A 13,830-nucleotide genomic window follows, 5' to 3' on the forward strand; every position below is an offset into this window, starting at 1 on the left:
GTTCACTTAAGAGACCAACAAAAGAGTTAAAGTATGGACAGGCTTAAATGACACCAGAAAGGGGTGGTGGGCCACCCTGGGGGTTCTCAGCAGGGAGAGCCACTACATCTCGACAGCCAAACATCAAACGGTAGGGAAGCCCCTGTGGGGTCAGTTGAGCCCACAACAAGATGAGCATCACTGATGACCATGGAACGCTGACTGAGCCGGGATGTGGGTTGAGGACAGTGAATCTGGGAGCAGGTGACTGACTAAGTTGGTAAAGGACTTGCCACACAAACATAAGGACCTGAGTTGGGATCCCCAGCGCCCATTTAAAAAAAAAAAAAAAGGCATGGCAGCATGTACCTGTAACCCAAACTCTAGCAGGAGGGAGACAAGTGGATCCCTGGGGCTCACTGGTCAACCAGTCTAGACAAATTGGTAAGCTCCAGATTCAGTGAGAGACCCTGTCTAAAAAATAAGGTGGCATGTGATTGAGGAAGACACCTAATGCCATCCTCCGGCCTCCATACATGTAGACACACACATACACATACATAGATAAACACTGGGGCAGGTCACATTTGTCAAATGTCTGTCTCATGTTTCTGGGCCCACACACTCTGCTTTCAACGGGACTTCACCCTTTCTTGAATCTGGGTCCATCTGTGATTGGAACAGAACAGGAGTGACATAAACTAGCTTCAGACTTTCATTCACAAAAGCAAAATGCATCTTCTAGAGAAGCCACCATGCCGGAAGGAAGCCCAAGCAGCCAAATGGACAGAGGACATACAAGGGCTCCCATGCCACCTTAGCTGGTCTGTAGAGTCAGCACCATGGTCACCTGCAAGGCGTAGAGGTAGGAGTGGCTTTCAGATGAGGGCATCCCAGCCAGAGTTCCTAGGGGCTATGGAACAGAGGCAAGTCATCTCTGTGGTGGGCCTGACCAGGCTTCCAGAAGTACAATCCGGCTGCGGTGGTTTCAGCCTGCCAAAGTTCAGGAGGCCGTTTTAGGCCACCATGTAGTGAGTAATGCAGAAGTCGTATCTCTAACAGGCCACACTGGCTAAACCCAACCAGGAGTCGGGGAATGAATGATCACACGGGGTACAACAGCTGGGAAGAAAGAATGCAGAGTGTAGAAGCGAATGTCCATACTCAGGGTGAGCATTTAGAAGCCAGGAACTGAGGGTGCTCCACATAGCCTGTTTGAATCTTGAGACCCATTCTTAGGTGAAATGGAGGCTTCATCCCATTGTGTCTGGACATGTGTCCAGTTGCCTAAATAACCCATGACACATTCCACCGTCTACCCCATTCTCACTCAACCCCGCCAGCTTTCTCTCTCTCTCTCTCTCTCTCTCTCTCTCTCTCTCTCTCTCTCTCTCTCTCTCTCTCTCTCTCTCTCACACACACACACACACACACACACACACACACATACACGCACACACACACACACATACACCCACATACACCTTCTTGTCTGGAAACCCCAACTTTTGAGTCTGAGCTGCTTCCCCACAGCATAAACTCCTTGATTAGGATGAGGCAGGGAGGAGGGTGCTCTATACCATGAGCAAAAGGTAAGAGTTGGATTGTTGACTTAAGGAGGAACTGGCCCCACTGGCCCTTTTCCCACCAGGCACATACTGGCCTCTGTGCGCCTCTTGCTTTGGATTTTCTCAAAACCCTTCATATACCCAGCCTATTCTATCAGAGGCCCCCTGAAGAACCCTCTACCATCATACTCCTTCTCCTTCCCTGAACCCTATCCAAAGAATAAGCGAGTAAGCAAATGTGTCTCCACTGAGTCTCATCAGGGACTTCTCTAAATCCCCTGTACACCTTCCTTCCTTCAGTGGTACTGGGCAGGACTCACAATTAAACAAGAAAGCCACAACCAGCAGCAGAAAGCTTCCCTGTCACCATGTGCCCCCAGAATCCCACTCTGGCTTCTTTCCCGACCCTGAGAATCATAACTAAGCACTTCCTGAACTATGACTACCACAGGAGCAAGGCCCGTGCCTTTCTATTGTTCCTACTAAAACAATAACCACACTTGGTATCTCAGCCGCTGTTACTCAGCTCATTATATTTTCTCATCAGGAACCCCACATCACAGGGGACAGCTCAGGCCCATGAGGGAGATGACCTGCCCAAGGACATCCAAGTGATGAGCTGCAGAGCCAGGACAAAGGCAGAACTCCCTCTACATGATGCCTTAGGGCCTCTCCCACTCCAATGCTGCACACTGGGCCTCTAAGCAAGGAACGGGCGCTCAATAAATATTTAGAGAAAGGCACAAGACCATAGCTGATCCTCGTGGTGTGACAGCAAGCAGAAACCAACCCTCTGCAGAAATTTCCAATTCAAACACCACAGCTGCATGAGTGAATCCTAATACACCGAAGCCTTTTGTTTTTTTGGAGGGGTTTGTGCTTTCAACAATGAGAGGTAGCACAAGGAGGTACCCAGAGAGCCCCTGGGAGTCACTTCTGCGCCGTGATTTCAGATGTGAGATGTTAAACATTTTACAGCAAACAGATTCTGCTTATCACAGAGGGAGGGAGGCAAGAACTCAGATCCCATTATTTAACAGGTGACAAAACTCACGCTGTCAGAGTCAAGGGACAGGCTGGAGGTCACGCAAACAGGGATGGACACCAGCTGCCTTGATTCCCAGGCTAGGGATGGGGCACTTGCAGATCCTGTTACCGTCAAGTCCTAAATGACCCGCTCTAATTGGCTTTGTGGAAAGGACAGAGGGCACCGTCCTGAATGCAGGCAGAGGCCATAAGGAAGTCTGTCCCAGAAAGACTCCTTGTCCCCAGTCCCCAAACACCTCCTTCCACTCATCCCCCAGTTTCTACAGCAGGTGGCCATCAGCGTGCATGGCCAGAATCTCCCTTCTTCCATGGTGCTCTGTAGAGAAAAAGGAAGGTTCTACACTGTGGCACCAGAGTGGTGACACTACACCCCTCAGAGGACCTCCTAGCCAAGTGACTAGAAGCTCTCCGGTCTCATCCAAACCAAAGTATTTGGGGAGGGAGGGAGTGTGACAGAGGATACTCAGCACCAAGTGGAAGGCAAAGCCCCCTGTCCTTTGACCTTGAGAGTCTGGGCACACTTCATCTCTCTAACCCTCAGTTTTCTTGTCTGGGAAGTGGGGCTCTCGAGCTAAGCACCCTTCTTGAGAAAGCGATTAGTGTGAGCTCAGCCCTATCTCAGCTGAACATCACACCTGCCCTCTCACCAGCAGCAGCTGCTCAGGCCCAGGCCGGAGACATACCGACAAGCCATAGATGGTCTAGTCTTGTGACCACGCAAGCCACACAGCACCCAAAGGACTAGGAGGTGGCTTAGCAGAGCACAGAGCTGTGGCAGCTTCTCAGGAATACTTCTAAGCGGCGATGCAGAGGGACCTGGAGTGGAGTCAGGAAGCCGAGCGAGGCCGACAAGTTGTCAGTACAGTGTGGTGAAGCCAGAAACACCAGAGGATGGTTGGGACCCAGACAGCCATCCATTGTAAGGTCCGGCACGCCATAGACCATAGAACATGGACGAGGCTGCCAGGGGTCTGTGTGGCTGGAGCCTGCAGCAAGACATGGCTCAGAAGCCGGCACCAGCTCTCTCCGGCTTATAGGTCAAGTCCTGGATCAGCTGGTGACATTGTGCGCTGGAGTGAGCATTTTGTGTGTACACTTAATTAGTCTTGCTTTGCCCCAGTGACTGGGGACATACCCCAATCCATAAAGGACTCATGAGGGAATACAAAGCAATGAAATACAAATTACAAGTTAGTAGTAACACAAGAATTGAAATCTGACTGATAAATAAGACAGAGACTCCAAGTCTTTTTTTTTTTTTTTTTTTTTTTAGTTTTTCGAGACAGGGTTTCTCTGTAGCTTTGGAGCCTGTCCTGGACTAGCTCTGTAGACCAGGCTAGCCTCGAACTCACAGAGATCTGCCTGGCTCTGCCTCCAGAGTGCTGGGATTAAAGGCATGCACCACCACCGCCCGGCGAGACTCCAAGTCTTAAACGCTATTCAAAGTGTCAGTTTTTAGACCTGAGCTTCCTGGTAGCAAGTGCAACAGGGGATATCCAATCAGTTACATAACGTCCACAACACGTAACAAATAACTTTATAAAGCCCCATGCTTGGGAAAGTCATAACTGCTTCTGATTGTAAAGCAGACATTTTTCCTGGCAGTCTTCATTATAGAGTGACACAGAATAGACAGTAAGATGACATCATACCAGCAAACTGTTCAACAAAAGTGATCCCAGCCAAGTGGTGGTGGCGGCAGTACACGCCTTTAATCCCAGTATTCAGGAAGCAGAGGCAGGCGGATCTCTGTGAGGGCAGCCTGATCTACAGAGTGAGTTCCAGGACAGGCTCCAAAACTATACAGAGAAAACCTGTCTCAAAACAAAACAAAACAAAACAACAACAACAAAAAAAAAAAAACTAAACACACAAAGTAATCTCACAGAGGCCAAAACACTATTATTTGTAATATCTCCTTCCTTGGCCCAGTTTTGGGCTTGGGCAGATGAAGCTGGAGAGATTTAAGAATGGAACAATCTTGTTTTCATTGTTTATTTCTTATCAAATTTCATTTATGACCTGTGAGATGGCTCAGTAAAGGTGTAAAGGTGGGTAAAACGGGTAAAGTTGCTTGCTGTTAAGCCTGATGGCCAGAGTTCAATTCCCAGGACCCATATGGTGGAAGGTGAGAACTGGCTCCCACAAGATGTCCTCTGACCTACACACACACACACACACACACACACACACACACACACACACACACACACACGTTTTAACAGTCATTTGGCAACTTGGTTTGACCAAGCACTCCTGATTGGTTCCCATCTTGTGTAGAGCTCTGGGAAAGCTGAGCAGGCAGGCAGGCCTAGGCCTTGCCTTCTTGGGCCTGAAGAGATGAGGAGAAGGATCAGACAGGCAGTTTAAGAACAGACTGAAATCTAACTAAGGTCTTAAGGGGATCCCAAGCACTATGGGAAAATGAATGAGGGACCTCACAGTGCACGCCCAGGAAGGCTGCCTGGGATAAGTGAGATCCTAGTCAGATCAGTGAGGCTAGTTGGATAAGACCCAATTGGGGATGTAGGTGGGGGGAGCGAGCAGCAGGGGATGGACCATCAGAAGTAACTGCTAAGGAACCCACAGCCCCAAAAGATACTCCAGAGACCAAGCCATTATCCTGTCACTCTATCAAGAGCAACTTGAGGCTAAATAGAACCAAGGTGGGTATGACCGCCTCCCGCCATCCCCCAATTTCCTACAGACACAGAATATCTGGGTCTACCAGGAGAAGAGCAGTAGGCATCTTGGACAAGCCACTGTCAGATTTGAAACCTACCTAAGATTCTTGGAACTGAAGAAGCCCTTTGCCACCTGCCCAGACTCGCTCATTTCATAAATAAGAACCTGGAGACGCAAGAAAGAAGAGAGTTACCCAAAAAGATCCAAGTGACAGTCCCCAAAAGTGCAGAGCCAGGAGGAAGCAGAGGGGATGGTGGGACTAGGCAAGTCAGCCAGGAACCCTTAGAGACTGTGGAGGGAAATCCCACGAGAGTAGAAACATGCTGAGCCTGGAGTCCACTGCTGAGACCCTGGTCACAGGGACACGTGCCCCAACCTGAGTCTTCTCATTTGGTCGGTGGGGTTGTACTGACATACCCCACGGGGTTACTGGGAGGAACAGAGAGTGAGTGCTTTGTAACCTATTAAGTCCGGTGCCCTGTCCCAAGTGTCAGGAAGAGGGTGACTTCAGGGACAATGAGCATTTTGTAACCCCACACTCAGCTCTGACAGTGGCCTGCGAGGGAGGAAGGTGGGTCTCCCTAGCTCACAGACTATAGAAGCTGAGTTCACTCACCTGCCCAAGCCCTCCCAGTTCAGAGAGGGTGGAAAGGGATCAGGGGGTCTAAGTCATACACCCAAGGGCACAGCGGACCCACAATGGAGAGTGGGCAGGGGAAGCTGAAATCCAACCCTTAGGAAATGCAGAGCCCCCAGTCTCAGGGTCTCCAGTTTAAGCAATGTTTTGCCCTGATAGTAGGCGCTCAACCTCACTCCTGAACATGGGGCAAATGGCCTGGAGGGGGCTCCTGTGTGACCACATGAGGTGTTCCATCTACCACAGTTGCCTTGGCCATCTATTGCATGATAAAGCCCTCAAACTCTCTGGCATAGAACAGTTTAACTAGGTGTCTAGCTCTGTGGGCCTGGGGTTCAGATGGGGCACAGCAGAGATGGCGTGGTTCTGTGCCACAGTGTCTAGGGTCTTGGATGGAAAACTCCAGCAGCCAGGAAGGCTAGGTGACTGTGCTCCTCAGGGACTGTGGGCCACCATGCCTCTGGCATGGCCTCTGCGCCTTGAGCTTCCTCTGGACATGGTAGCCTGGGAGGGGACACTTCATATTTAACAAAGGCCTTCAAAAGCAAGTGTCCTAGTGACATTAGTGGAAGCTGGGAAGCTAGGTTAGGGTTAAGGTTAGGGTCCCTTTTGCCGCACTCACTGGATATGAAAGTCACAGATCTGCTCAGATTCACACGAAGGCTAGAGAGAACCAACCTCTCTGTGGGAGGAGTGTCCAAGGATGTGCACCAAAGCAAAATCTGAGCACTGCCCACCAGCCTGGCAGGGAGGGCAGCAACCCAACCTTCATAGACTGCTCAGAGAGGCTAATGGAAGGTATGACATGGTCAGTTAGGGAGACCCAGGACCCCTCCAGGCCTCTGTTGCTTGTGACCCTGGCCTCTCGAAGTCCATCTTCGGCTCTCAGGGTCAGGTCCCATCTGCCATGGCAAGATGGCCCTGAGTAAGCCACACGACACTGGGAGCCTCGGATTCTACTTCTTCATAATTGATACTATTTCTCCCCTCCTGAGGCTCTGGAGAGGCCCAGAGGAGACCACACATGTGAAACCCCGATAACACCATTTCCTTCCTGGCGCTGGGGTGAGGCATGGCACTCGAGGCAGGCATTGCATTTGAGAGACTGACTCACCAGGTCCTCAACACTGGGGCGTGTCTGCACTTGACACTGTGGTGAGCACCTCTCAGGCCTATGGTCTCAGCTCCAATTACAGCTCTCTGGACACATCTCCTGCTTGGAGCTGGCAGGGACCCCTCAGAGTATCCACAGACAAGCAACTGGCTACAGACCTTTCATCTACGAGGCCCTGATCCAGGAACAGGCCCTAAGGTTACCCCATCTCCATCCTGCCCCTATGCTCACACAAGGCCACCACCACAGCCATGGGATCCTGATCTCTACTTACAACAGCTTCAATGACAGGAAGTTTAATGCTTTACAGGCAGCCCACTCATGTCTGGGCAGCAAAGGTAATTACAAGAATTCCAAAAGCAATCTGCCTTTCACTTCTAACAGTTATCCCCAGGCCTACCAAGAAAAGGGCCACCAGGACTCTGGGGTCAGAGGAATTGACCACACTCTAGTCTTGGCTCTGACTCTTCCGGGTTAATAGCCCTTGAGTCCTCAATCTTCAGCTGCCCCCATCTGTAAAATGAGCATACAGGACAAGGGCAGGTTAAGATGAGACACCATAACATGCATGAAAACGCCTGGCACAAAGTCATCCATTTCCCATGCCTGCTCTTTGGATACACTGTTTCACAGTGGCTTCCTAGGCTTGGGTTCTAGTAACACATGCTTGGACACATACGCATGGCTGTTCTGAAGAATCACCAACCCCCCTGTGCAATCAGGGAGACAGAAAAACGTGGTTGGTACTTCTAGGCAAGCTGGCAGTAGGGGCTTTCCCATTTCAATGTTTCAGTACAACTATTGTGTACTAGACAAAAGCAAGTGAGAGTGGAAGGACTGTGGAGGGATGGTTGAATGGGTGGGTGGGTGGCGGGCTGACTGTATGGGTGGATGGATGGATGGATGGGTGGATGGATGGATGGATGGATAGATAGATGAGTGGGTAGATGGGTAGATGAATGAGTGGGTGAATAGGCTCGTTAATAGATGGATGGATAACTATATGGATGGGTGAGTGGGTGAGTAGGTGGATAGACGTTAGGGTGGGTAAACAGATGAGTGTGTGAGTGGATGGATAGGTGGATGGATGGACAAGTATGTGGGTGGGTAAGTGGATGGTAGAATAAGCAAGTGAATAGCTTCATTAGGTTTCTGCATTCATTGGGGAAACCCACCTCTTTATTACAGCCCTTGGATTCTCCTGGGGGTGTGTGTGTCATCTTTTTCTTGAGGACAGGGTAAAGTGGCAGTGTCGAAACTTTGCTCGACATTTATGAGCATGGGTGGCCAGATTCTACCAGCAGAGACTCTGACTCAGGTGTCTGGGCAGACCTGAAACTCTGTTTCTAGCCAGTGCCTGTTAGAACTCATCTGCCTTGGTTGCTCCACTAGCCACACTGGGAGTCATTCTTGGATCCACGTGGACGAGCTTCCAACAGCTGCTGTACAACAAGCCTGCAGCCAAGATTTGGTGCCCTGATTTGGGAAAGGCCAGCCAGGGGGGTAATAAAGCACCCTTCTAGCCTCAGCTAATCTGATAGCCACCTTCAGACACCCTCTTGTCAAATAAAGAGCTGGAGCCACTTGGCTGCATGGCAGCAGAACTCCAGTCTGGAAGGTGCCATTTCCCTGCAAGAATTCCAGCTATGCAGTAACCCTAGTGAGTAGGACAAGGCCATTAGCCCACGGCAGGCCTTCCATCAAAAAGAAGCCCTGGGAAGAGACCCCGACTTCCCGAAACACACACATATGCACACACATATAAGCACATGAAGACAGGACCAACACCTCCCTCAGAACTTCAATAAAGGGAGCAGAGCCTCACTTCAAGGTTCTGCTTGGTCACCAACTTGCCATGTGCCTTAAGCCCTGGGCACATGTTCTCCCCTGGGCCTTGGTTTCTCTACCTGTAAAATAAACTCCTCCTTGCCCTGGAAGGGACTGATATCATCTGAGCCATGATAGTTTCCTATTTTTCATTCTTTCGCCTAACTGATGTTTTGTGAGCAATTTGTGACCCAGGACTAATCCACGGCAGTGAACAGGCAGATGAACTAAGTTTGGGCCTCCTGGAGCTGGTCCCATTTCTGCTCCCCGACACCTTGTCCTTTTTGCATTTTGCTGTCCTTACCTTCCCACAACCACAGCAGTGGGTTTATTACCCATCATCCCTGCATTACATACGAGGAAACTGAGGCACTGTGGAAGTGAGAAAGCCGCGGTCAGGCCTCCGTCAATGCTGAGCTGAGTCCTCTGTCAACCAAGCCCTTGTCCTCTAGCTCTCCGCTAGGAACTATTCCTTCTAAAGAACCCTCCCACAGCTTTTCAAAACTCCACACACCTCAAGATCTTGAAAAGACCCCAGGCCACGGAGAGCATTGTTTTCTCCTGTCCCATCCAGGCTGGACAGGGCTTTTACCGCCTTTCTCCAAGGCAAGCTGTCCAGTGCCTCCCTCATGATTGAGTACCTGTATCATGGGTGTTACAGGAATGCTGGGAGATTCTTCATAGACACCCCACCTCTACCTACCCTCTGTCTCTCACTCCAAGTACCCACACATGACCTAAGAGGCAGAGGCAGCCAGTCCTCAAGAAAGGAGGTGTAGCCGGGCGGTGGTGGCGCATCCCAGTATTCGGAAGGCAAAGCCAGGCGGAATTTGTGAGTTCAAGGCCAGCCTGATCTACAGAGCAAGATGCAGGAAAGGCGCAAAGCTACACAGAGAAACCCTGTGTTGAAAAAGAAAGAAAGAAAGAAGAAAGAAAGAAAGAAAGAAAGAAAGAAAGAAAGAAAGAAAGAAAGAAAGAGGCCGGGCGGTGGTGGCGCACGCCTTTAATCCCAGCACTCGGGAGGCAGAGCCAGGCGGATCTCTGTGAGTTCGAGGCCAGCCTGGGCTACCAAGTGAGTTCCAGGAAAGGCGCAAAGCTACACAGAGAAACCCTGTCTCGAAAAACCAAAAAAAAAAAAAAAAAGAAAGAAAAAGGAAGAAAGAAAGAAAGGAGGTGTGACCTCTGTGAATATCCCCTCTCCTTTCTGCCTTCCCAATCATGCTCATGGCTGCCCTCACCATAGCTGTTCCTAGAAGCAGTAGCTGTGCATTCTTCTCACACCAGCAGGCCCAGGTCGCCAAGCTCCAGAACCCAAGTCTTGCTTTGGGCTTTTGTAAGCTTCCTATGGCATCTGTCTACGAGGTCCTGGAACCACCTTGGGCGCTGCTAAGACATGGACTGTCTCAGGGGTCTGTAAAGACAGAAGGCCAGTATGTATCTTATACCTTTTCCTTTGCGACCTACGGTGCGACCTTTAGAGCTTTGTAACAAGTGATGTCAGAAGCATGAACACAGAAGCAGGAGTGAGAAGTCAGCTGTCTCGGTTTCAGGGAATCACGAAAGAAAAAGGCAATTGCAAAGCAGTGGCACTCTTCTGTTGAAGCTGTTCCATTTTCCAAAACAGGTGTGTGTGCCTCTGTGAGCATGTGCACTGCACGAGAATGGGTGCATGGTGTGCATGTGCTCACACATGCATGTGGAAGCCAGAGGCTGACATCAGGATGTCTTCCTCAATCACGTCTCTACCTTATTTCTTGAGACAGGGTCTCTCACTGAATCTTCTTTTGGCTATACTGGCTGGCCAACAAGGCCTTGGGATCCTCTTATTTCTACCCCCAAGTGCTGAGGCTACAAACCCATGCCACCAAGCCTGGCTTTTACAAGCATGCTGGGAATCTGAATTCAGGTCCTCAGTTTGCATGTCGAGCAGTTCACCCACTGAGTCATGTCCCCAGCCCCCAGGAAACTGGCTTTTATTGTTTGTTTGTTTACAAAAATACCAGTCAGGTGTTGTGGTGCACACCTTTAATCCCAGCTTGGGAGGAGGTAGAATCAGGTGGATCTCTGACTTTGAGGCCAGCCTGGTTTACAGAGTGAGTTCCAGGACAGCCAGGGCTACAAGGGAAACCCTGTCTAACAAACAAACAACAAACAAACAAACAAAAACATCACACAAAACACGGAGCGACAAATTGTTGGTGCTTTTAAAGAAATATTGCCGGGCGGTGGTGGCACACGCCTTTAATCCCAGCACTCGGGAGGCAGAGCCAGGCGGATCTTTGTGAGTTCAAGGCCAGCCTGGTCTACAGAGCAAGATCCAGGACAGGCACCAAAACTACACAGAGAAACCCTGTCTTGAAAAACCAAAAAAATAAAAATAAATTATAATTTCTAATATGAGAATTATCAAGAGCCATGACCACATGCAGCAGAAGCTTTTTGGGGTCCTCAATGGCTCTAACAATGGAACACAATCCAGAGAGGCCAGGTTTGGGAACTGTTTGGAGAAAGTGTCCTGGCCTTGACTGCTGATGGGATAAAGGGTGGAACCTGGCCCACAGGCAGCTTATCCAGAGTCAGGTGATGGTCTGGGAGACCTGGAGGGGACATTAAATGACCCTGAGCCATGGACCTGGAATTGATCTGGCAGCCTGGAAAGGCCAAGGAGATTCTCAGGGCCAAAGAAAGGTCATATGTATGAAGAGCAGGGCCTGCGCTTCAGGGCTCACCCACAAAGGGGAGAGGGGATGCAGGACTCTGTCACAGACAGATGCGGTGAGGTAGGGGAATGTATGCTGCATGGCACATGACTGCAGCTGCAGGCACTTGCTAATGAGCAGAGCACATTATGGTTCTAGAAAGTTCTACAGTACACTCCCAGTTCTTCCAGAGAACCAGCGGGTTTCATTCATTCCGATTCTCACAGTGGGAGGCCCTTTGGTCCCTGAGGTCACCTCTGCCCCGTGCCATCTTCGGAGCACAACCCAAACAGCTCTCACTTCGGCCCTGGCTCTGAGACTCTGGACAAGCAACTGCACATCCTATCCTTCACCGTGGCGATGAAGCTGGTGAGCACGGCTCAGGGAACAGCGGGAGGAATGCTCTCGAGGCCAGTAGTGTGGTCTACAGAAGGGCTCGGCCTGGGGCTTGGCCTGGAGCTAGATGCAGCTAGAGATGTTTGTACCTGCCTCAGCTGCCCATTATTATCAGAGTATTAATGTCACAGCAGAAACATGGTCTTTTCAAGGTCACACCCCCAAGCCCAGTTTTCTTAAGAGATACAGAAGCAGTGATGGAGTGAGACTCCTGTCTCCTGTCCCCACCCCATGCCCAATACCCCAACAGGTCTCAGTGGGAATGGAACATCCCTGGGAGGAGGGGATATCCAGCAACACCCATGCCTACGTCCATCTACTCTTCCAGCAGTCACGTCTTTGAATCTATCCCATAGTCCCGGCACTGGGCCAATTGCTATGTGCCCACAGTAAGGCTTGGCCCCCAAACTGGTTTCAATCAGTGTCTGTAGACTGATTCTTGGCCTCTCCCATCTGGCTGGACAATGAGAATCATGACCAGGGGTGGGCGTTGGAAAGACTCCCATGAGCCAGCCCCTGGCCACCAGTAGCCCCAACACAGCTGTTACTCCCAACAGCTCTTGTGCCCTTCACTTGCTCTGACTTTCTCTGGGGTGAGCAAGGCTCAACACAAGAGGATACGAGGCACAGAGAGGTGTGGTACCTGTCTGGAGACACACAGCTAGAGCTAGGCGCCCAGGTCTGGTGGTGCAAGTCCCAGATTCCAGAATGTGACCATCTCAGGCAAGTAGAGCTACGTCAGAATGTGCCTGGGAGCTGGGAATTGAGATCAGTCTCAAGGGCTAACATGAGGCACAGCGTGAGAGTCGAGTCCCTGATAGTGCAGGCAGGCATCACCAACACCAAACCCCAGCAATGGCTACCCCTACCAGCTGCTCAGCTGGGCAACAACCCCTTCAGTGTTCCAAGTTAAACTATAGAACATCTGTACCGGACAAAGCCTGCTGTCTGAGCCAGAAGGAAGGGAGAACCATGGTGCTTGCAGAGTTATTGGTCCCTAGGGAAGGACACCAAGTCCCAGAGCTTGGGGACAGTTCTTAGGGAAAGCTGGAGGGGCAGGCAGAAGCAGAGTCCTCCTGCAGAGAGATCAGCTTCAGTTAAAGCCCCCAGCCCCGAGGAGGAAGCTGGTGGGATTTAGGGGCCTTCCAATGTGTTACCCTGCACCCCAGTCCCAGGGTGGGGGGCACTGCAAATCTCCCAATCAGCAGTCAAGTTCTCTGAAGGCAGACCCAGGTAGTCAACCCTGGGTCTGGACAGAAGAACTCAGAGCGCTAGCTCCCCATACAAGAATGTCCCTGGCCGGGCGGTGGTGGCGCACACCTTTAACCCCAGCACTTGAGAGGCAGAGCCAGGCAGATCTCTGTGAGTCTGAGGCCAGCCTGGTCTACAGAGCAAGATCCAGGACAGGCACCAAAACAACACAGAGAAACCCTGTCTCGAAAAAACCAAAAGAAAAAAAAAAAAAAGAGTGTCCCTGGCCCTAGGCAGCCACAGACCTGGCCCTAGCTTCCTGATCTGTTTTGGCTGTTGTCACCTAGTGGGGATAGGGTGCAGAGGAGAGGGGCTGGAATCCAGGTGACCTGACAGCTGAAGAATCAGCAAGATCTAGGCCGGGAGTCAGGCCTCAAACGTGTTGGCAGCTATCCAGACAGCTGAGGCTAGTTCGCAGTCCAGGGGCGTGTGACACCCCATTAGTGAGTGAAGCTACAAAGCTGGGCCTGGACTTCCATGTGAGCCTGGCCACTCAGGGCCACTTGGCAGGCATCCAGGTTTGGGGACTGATGCTTGCCCCTGGCCTCAGGATGGATCCCTACTGCTGGGGCCTGTATACATGTGGGAGCCATCTCGGCTGTCCTACCCAAGGTCCAGCCCTGTCCA

The 13,830-nt window shown here is 50.9% G+C and overlaps 1 long non-coding RNA gene across 4 annotated transcripts in view; it reads right to left on the reverse strand.

The window, feature by feature from the left end:
- LOC128107578 (uncharacterized) overlaps positions 1 to 13,830 on the reverse strand; it is a 94,426-nt gene that overhangs the window by 44,544 nt on the left and 36,052 nt on the right. The gene's annotated exons all lie outside the window — the stretch shown is intronic.

This window comes from Peromyscus californicus, unplaced genomic scaffold (genome assembly GCF_007827085.1).
Source record: "Peromyscus californicus insignis strain IS unplaced genomic scaffold, ASM782708v3 Scaffold_12__1_contigs__length_115047231, whole genome shotgun sequence".
NCBI lineage: Eukaryota > Metazoa > Chordata > Mammalia > Rodentia > Cricetidae > Peromyscus > Peromyscus californicus.